Genomic DNA, 8,078 nt, shown 5'->3' on the forward strand with positions numbered 1-8,078 from the left:
ACTGCATCTACTATGTTCCAGACATTTCAGAGGGAAGAAATGGAGACAGTACCTTCCATCACTAAGCTGACGTCAAAGTAAGAGTATTTTGAGCTGGGTATGGTCACTCACCCTCTAAGGCTAGCACCGACGATTCAGAAGCAGGGGAATTGCCACAAGTTCAAAGTTTACTTGGTCCACATAGCAGTCCCAGGGCAGTTAGGTTTATATAGCAAGACTCTGTTTCAAAACATCAAAACAAACAAACACAGAGATAAATAATAAGTATGGTTTTTTTTATTCTCACATTAGAATAGTTTTCTTCTTCTTCTTCTTTTTTAATAGCCCAAAAGACTTATAGTTTTCCTTTCAGAAGTGTCTTTCCCCTCCTTGGGTCTAGAAACTGTTAAATTCTGTGTGTAGGGGCTGGAGAGATGGCTCAGCGGTTAAGAGCACTGACTGTTCTTCCAGAGGTCCTGAGTTCAATCCCAGAAACCACATGGTGGCTCACAACCATCTGTAATGAGATCTGGCACCCTCTTCTGGCCTGTAAGTATACATGTAGACAGAATACTGTATACATAATAAAAAAAATAAAAAAAATAAAAAAAAATCTGTGTGTAAAAATTCAAAATATAGTAAGTTAAAATACGGTCACATTATTGCAATCATTTGCCACTCACACCTTCACACACAAGGACACAGGTTTAAAAAACTGAAATCAGACTTCGTATGTAAATAGGTAGAGCCATTGTTGGTTTTTATTTCCTTGATATTGATAATGAACAATAATGTTCTACGCAGCACATTTTTATGTTTCTTGGTTCATTTCATGTAGACACCGTGGGACTTACTGGAAACAACGGTCTCTATCATTGCCTTTCTTTGTTTTCACTTTTTTTATTAAGAAATTTTTTATTCATTCTACATACCAATCACAGATCCCCTTCTCTCCCCTCCTCCTGCCCCCCCCCCCGCCTTCCCCCACAACCCACTCCCCATTCCCTCCTCTGAAAAGGTATGGCCTCCCATGGGAAGTCAACAGAGCCTGGTACATTCAATAAAGGCAAGTCCAAGTCTCTCCCCCTGCATCAAGGCTGTGCAAGGTGTCCCATAGGTAATGGACTCCAAAAAATCAGCTCACGCACCAGAGATAGATCCTGATCCTACTTCCAGGGGCCCCTTAAGCAGATCAAGCTACACAACTGTCTCAATTATGCAGAGGGCCTAGTCCAGTCCCATGGAGGCGCCACAGCTGTTGGTCTTAAGTTCATGAGTTCCCACTAGCTTGGTTTTGTTGTCTCTGTAGGTTTCCCCATCATGATCTTGATGCCCCTTGCTCATAGAATCCCTCTTCCCTCTCTTTGACTGGACTCCTGGAGCTCTCGGCCTGGTGCTTGGCTGTGGATCTCTGCATCTGCTTCCATCAGTTACTGGACGAAGGCTCTATGATTACTGGGGTAAGCCATCAGGCACCCTCTCCACTATTGCTAGTAGTCTAAGCTGGGGTCATCCTTGTGGATTCCTGGGAACTTCCCTAGCACCAGGTTTCTCCCTATCCCCATGATGTTTTCACTTTTTGAAACAGGTCCCTTAGCAGGCAGTGGTGGCACAGGCTTTTAATCCTAGCACTCAGTGGCAGAGTCAGGCTGATCACTGAGTTCAAGGCCAGCCTGGTCCTAGAGTGAGCTCTAGGACAACCAGGGCTACACAGAGAAACCCTGCCTCAAAAAAAAAAAAAAAAAATGAACGAATGAACGAAAGACAGATGGAGGGCAGGAGAGAGATCTCATTATGTACTTCAGCTTGGCCTGGAATTCACTGTGCACTAGGCCAGTCTTCCTGCCTTGGCCTTTCAAGTGCTGGGATTCAAGATGTGTGCCATGGTCCGTACATCTACATATCCATTGTTAGAATAACACCACACTCAGACACTTCCTTCATCTTCTACATATCCCTGATTATTATTATTATTTTTAAAGTTAAACTGAGTCCATTATTATTGTGTATTTGTGTGGTGTGAGTATAGGCATGTGTGTGCCAAAGCCAGTGTGTGAGGGTCAGAGAACAAGGCTGTGAGACATATTCTCTCCTTCCACCTTTACATGGGTTCAGGGGGACAGAGCTCCGGTTAGCAGCCTCGCACAGCAAGCGCTTTATAACCCACCGAGCCATCTAGCAGACCCTCTCTCATTCTTTTCTTAATATACTGTTACACTTGTAATTATGAAGCAAAACTTCCTTTGTCTTTTTTGAGCTCAAGATTAGTTAAACGTGTTTAAACAGGTTTTCTTGATTTAGAAAACACGATCAACATCTTGAAAAGAATTCACTTTATATTTAATTCCCAAAGTTTTTGGACCCTGGCTCTTTCACTGCAAAATCGATCAAGTACCATGAAAATTCTTTTACCTAAGAAAGGCATGGAGAGATGGCTCAGTGGTTATGAATACTGGCTGCTATTTCAGAAGACTGGAGTATGGATCCCAGCCCCTACATGGTTGCTCACAACTGTAACTCCAGTTTCAGAGGATCTGACTTCCCCTTCTGGCCTCTGTGGGCATCAGGCAGGCATGTGGTGCACAGACATACATGCAGGAAAAAAAAAACAAAACAAAAACAAACAAAACCACCCATACCATAAAATAAAATACAAATTTTATTTTAAAAAAAAGGAGGAGGAGGAGGAGGTGGTGGCATGGAGTCACAGTGTACTGGGAGTCTTTGTTCTATGTCGTGCTCCATTTGTTGTTGTTGGTGGTGGTGGTGTGTGTTTAAAGAAAAGCATTTTAAACCTGGCCAGCACTTAACAGTCACATGTTCAAAGTACAACCAACAAGAACTGCTGGGCACATGAGGGAACAATCGAATAATCCCATTCCTTAAATAAGAGTTTCCTGCTGGAGCTAGAGAGATGGCTCAGCAGTTCAGAGCACTTGGAGCTCTCACAAAAGTGAGTTCACGTCCCAGCACCCACATCAGTTGGCTCACGACCACCTATAACTCGAGCTCCAGGGATCTGACACACTTTCTTCTGCAGGCATCTCCAGTCATGCGTGCACACACACACACACACACACACACACACATCACATACACACACATCACATACATACACACAGAGAGAAAAGAATTCCCTCTCTATAGAAACGCATGTGTTCAACTAAGCACACAACTCCGTGCACTCCAAGGGCAAGGTAGCTAGCCTGGAACTACATTCCATTTTCTGAAATAATACCCAAGATGTGTTGATTAGAGTGAAAAAAAATTACAATAAAACAAAAAGTCATATACCTGCTTTTTAATGATATTCAAACAATGCAGTAGATTTTTCAGAGATAGTCTGTAAAAAGGAAAAGTAGAATCAGGGACGTTCTCAAGCAGACACACCAGACTCATGATGAATATTGTCCCCTGTGTGGCCTGAAGGACCAGGGCTTGGGGGTGCAGGAAGGAGAACAGGAGTTTGCCCTTCTTTGCTATAGATGTTCAGGGTAATACACGCAGATATTTTTGTAAATGAAAGTGCTGTCTTGGAAGCCAAGCATGGTGGCTTACCCATACAGTTCAGTTACAAGAGGCTGAGGCAGGAGAATTACCACAGTTTGAGGCCATGTGGGGAGCCTGGTAAATTCCAGGCTATCCTTAACTATTATAACTTCTATAGCATGAGACTCTGCCTTAGAAAAAAGAAAGAGGAGGGGAAGAGAAGAAGAAGGAGAGACAATATGAAAATGAAAATGAGTAAGGACTGGGTGTGTTCATGTGTTAAAGGCTGTATGGTTATATGTTAAGGAAGTAGACTTCTGGGAAGTCCAGGACAGGGCAGGAAGTGCCTCTCAGGCCAGGAACCAGCACCTGAATGCTCTTAAAAGAACACGAAGTATTGGAAGCCAAGTTCTTAAGAGAAGTGGAAACTTGCCTTCCCTCCGATTCACACACGTCTCAGAGAAACCTGAAGAGTGAGTGAACAGACAGGACAGGGGTAGATTCTAGCCGCACACACCCTTCTCTTCCCAGACACACAGTAGTCACAAAAGCTACCAATCTCTGTAGACTCCCCCCAAAGCAGAAACAACTCACAAGATGGATGACCCAACCCTATACACAAAGGGCAGCAAACTTGACTGGGCTTTTTTTCTTTTCTTTTTTCTCTCTTTTTTTTTTTTAAGGGATTTTTTTAATTCATTTTACATACCAACCACAGATCCCCCTCTCTTCCCTCCTCCAGCCTCCCCCTCCAAACCACCCCCCATTCCCTCCTCTGAAAGATAAGGCCTCCCACACGTAGTCAGCAAAGCCTGGTACATTCAGTAAAGGCAGGTCCAAGTCTCTACCCCTACATCACGGCTGTGCAGGGTGTCCCATAGGCAATGAGCTCCAAAAAGCCAGCTCATGCACCAGGGATGGATCCTGATCCTACTGCCAGGGGGCCCTCAAGCAGATCAAGCTACACAACTGTCTCCTGTATGCAGAGGGCCTCGTCCAGTCCCATGGAGGCTCCACAGCTGTTGGTCTAAATTTCCTGAGTTCCCACTAGCTGGGTTCGGTTGTCTAAAGACACTGTCTTAGAACAGTTGCTCAAACTTGAAAGGAAGGAGGGAGGTGGGAGGGAAGGACGAAGGAATGGGTCCTAACTGAAATCCTTACATCAGGATAAATTGCAAATGGATCAAAGAATTGACCTTTTAAAAATCACCGTGTGTGCGCACACGCATGGCTGACATGCACTTGTCGGGGTCAGAAGACAATTTTGTATTATTGGTTCTCTCACTGCACCTTTTACATGGTTCTGGGGATGGAACTCAGATCGCCAGGCTTGCTCACCCAGCAACCTTACCAGCTGAGCCAAGTCACCACCTCACAAAAATAAAATAAATTTTTTAAAAAATGTGTAAATGATCTTACAGTGATAAAAATAAAAAAATAATAGAAAAGAAAACCTAAAGGCCATTTAAAACCAAAAAAAAAAAATCTTTTCTTTAGTAAGTAAAATTTTTTGCAAAAAATAATCCAAGTATGGCCCGAGAGTAGGGGAGAAAGAGGCATCAGGATTAACATATAGAAGAAGCCAGTCGGCAAAAAGATCAGAAACCGTTCCCCACCAGGATTCCATGTTACAGAACAGAGCATGCGTCAGAAAAGCCCCTCGCTCTCTGAGCAGAGATGGCCAGCGCTGCCCCCGCCCCTCGGACCTGTCCCGACACTGAAGTCTACTTCCTCCCACAGCAGAGCCTTTCTCTTTTTTAATACACTTTAAAAATAAAAAAAATAATCACAATCCATGGTCCGATTCTTTGTTCTCTAGCACAAGAACGTGCACATCTCAACATGTGCCCTCTGAGACCTCGGACCCTCAGACCCACACCTACAACACACACATAATTTTAAAACGAACATTTAATATTTTATATATGTCTGACCTACAATATTTCAATGTAAGTCAACGTCTGCGCTATGGCATATACGTGTTCAGGAGCAGCCACAGCAGCATAAGACATTTCTCTTAACCCATTTTACTAGAAGCCTCTGAAGAAACTGATACTACAGTCTTCATTCTACTGCTCTAAGTCACAACCTAGATCACTTGGTCAGACCTGGGCTCAGATTCACACGTCACTCAAGGACTTCAACAGACACACGCCATAAAAATGTGGAATTTTCTGGGCGGTGGTGGCGCATGCCTTTAATCCCAGCACTCCGGAGGCAGAGGCAGGCGGATCTCTGTGAGTTCGAGGCCAGCCTAGCCTATAGAGTGAGTTCCAGGACAGCCAGGGCTACACAGAGAAACCCTGTCTCGAAAAAAAAAAAAAAAAAATACAAAAAAAAAAAAGTGAAATTCTTGTAATACCGGCCAACCTCATCTGAGCTGCTTGGTGAGTTTCAGGCCAGCAAAGACCCATGATAGACAGCACATGAAGAAAACACACACACACACACACACACACACACACACACACACGCATACCCACAAACATGCACACATAACTCATAAAAGATACACTATTTTATTCTAATTACTATTGGATGCAACAAAGACAAATCATCATATTTTGAAATAATCGATATTTCCAGAAATATTAAAAGCTTAAATATATATATATATATATATATATATATATATATATATATATATATATATATATATATATATATATATATATATATAAAAGACAGGAAAAGGAAGAAGCTGCCCATCAAACGGAAGCCTGTGGCCGGCCCACTATTGAGGAACAAGCACCCGTGAGAGCTCACCCCGGCTCCACCACAGCCTCACTTGACTGCATCTGATCACAATCCTTCCTTGCATAATCATCAGGCCCATCTCGCTCCTCCCGTGATTTAGAGAACTACCTATGAGATGAGGCGGGGGCGCAAAATGAAACTTGCTGGAACTTTCCAGGGATGAGAGTTTACACGTCATCCAAAGCCTCTCCCAGGCCAAGTCCTAACTTAGTGCCGCCTGCGCCTCCGGGCAAGCCTGCTCCCAGAACCGGGCTCTAACTAGGCTCTAACTAACTCCCCAGATGCTAACGACCCACACACACAATCGACAAGCCTCGGCAGGCAGGTGGTAGGAAACACCCCAACAAAGGCAATATTCAAACCTCCGTAAAAGTACGGCCACACGCACCATTTCCTATTTGAACGGAACTCGTAACTTCCCTTGTAAAGACGCCTAACCTCGCCGCCGGGGCAGATTTCTGAGTTTTTAATCTGTGCTCCCTTATTCCTTCATTCTCTAGACGGTCCTGTTTCTTTTTTTTAATAGAAATGATAGGCTGGGGAGGTAGCCGGGTGGTAGAGTGCGTGCTTAGCCTGTGTAAGGCCCTGGATTTGATCCCCAGGACTACAGATTTTATATATATTCAAATCGATAAAACTGTGTTTGGGGGTGTGCATGTGCATATCAGAAGATGTGTGTAGTTGGGGGGGGGGGTTTGTGGGGGTAAGTAGATCCGGAGATGGAGCAGCCAGGTCCGTTGAAATTTAAATTTTAGCTTCTGTTCCAGGAGGTGGGGGTTTTTCAAACAGACATCCATCTAAGCCTGGAGAGGTTCGCAGAGGGCTTCCCTTTCAGTATTCAAACCCTGAATCCCTCTACAGCCACGTGGTCTCCAGATCCCACACTCAGAAGCCTAGAAAGTTCTAGAATCGAGATCCACACACACACACACACACACACACACACACACACACACACACACTTAAAAGCCCAGCTGACCTGATCAGAAACCGACCCCAAGGTCTTCACATGGAGGAGTGGACCACGGCGGGCGAGGGCACCCGGCTCCCAAGCCCCTTCTCTGGGCCGGGGACAGGCAGAGGGCCACCGAGAGCTGCCACTTGTACTTGTCTGTACTTCCTGCTCCCTTTTGGGCACAGGCGGGAGACGGAAGGCGGGAGGAAGAGGCTGGCCTTGGGTACTCAAATGACAAGGCTAAGGGAGCCTGTCCAAAATGCTACACATGTATCCACTGCCTGCTGAGCGTGTTACACACCTCCCCTGTCGCCCCAGTCTCGAGACAGTTTCACTTCCACTTTCATGGCACAGGAGTGAGTTTACTGACCGTACAACATCTAGGAAGCAGCAAGGATAACAGCAAAGGGCATTTATTTGTCTTTCTGAGATTGGCTCGCTGGGCTTAATAGGATTATCTCAGGTTTTTGTCCATTTTCCTGCAAATAATGTAACTGGTTTTGTTTGTTTGTTTGTTTGTTTGTTTGTTGTTTGTTTTGGGTTTTGTTTTGTTTTTTTTCTTTTCCCTGAGACACGGTTTCTCTGTGTAGCTTTACACCTTTCCTGGATCTCGCTCTGTAGACCAGGCTGGCCTTGAACTCACAGAGATCCGCCTGACTCTGCCTCTCGAGTGCTGGGATTAAAGGCGTGTGCCACCCCACCACCCGGCCAGTTTTTAATTCTTATTGTTTACTTTTTGAGTTCTCTGTAGAGTCTAGACACTAATGCTTTGTCAGATGTACAGTTTGTAAAGGTTTTTCTCCCATTCTGTACGCCGTCTCTTCGCCCAGCTAATATTTCCTCCACTGTACGGAAGCCTTTTAGTTTCCTGAGGTCTCGTTTGGCAACTGTTGGACTT

This window comes from Peromyscus eremicus, chromosome 13, assembly GCF_949786415.1.
Source record: "Peromyscus eremicus chromosome 13, PerEre_H2_v1, whole genome shotgun sequence".
Classification (NCBI taxonomy): domain Eukaryota; kingdom Metazoa; phylum Chordata; class Mammalia; order Rodentia; family Cricetidae; genus Peromyscus; species Peromyscus eremicus.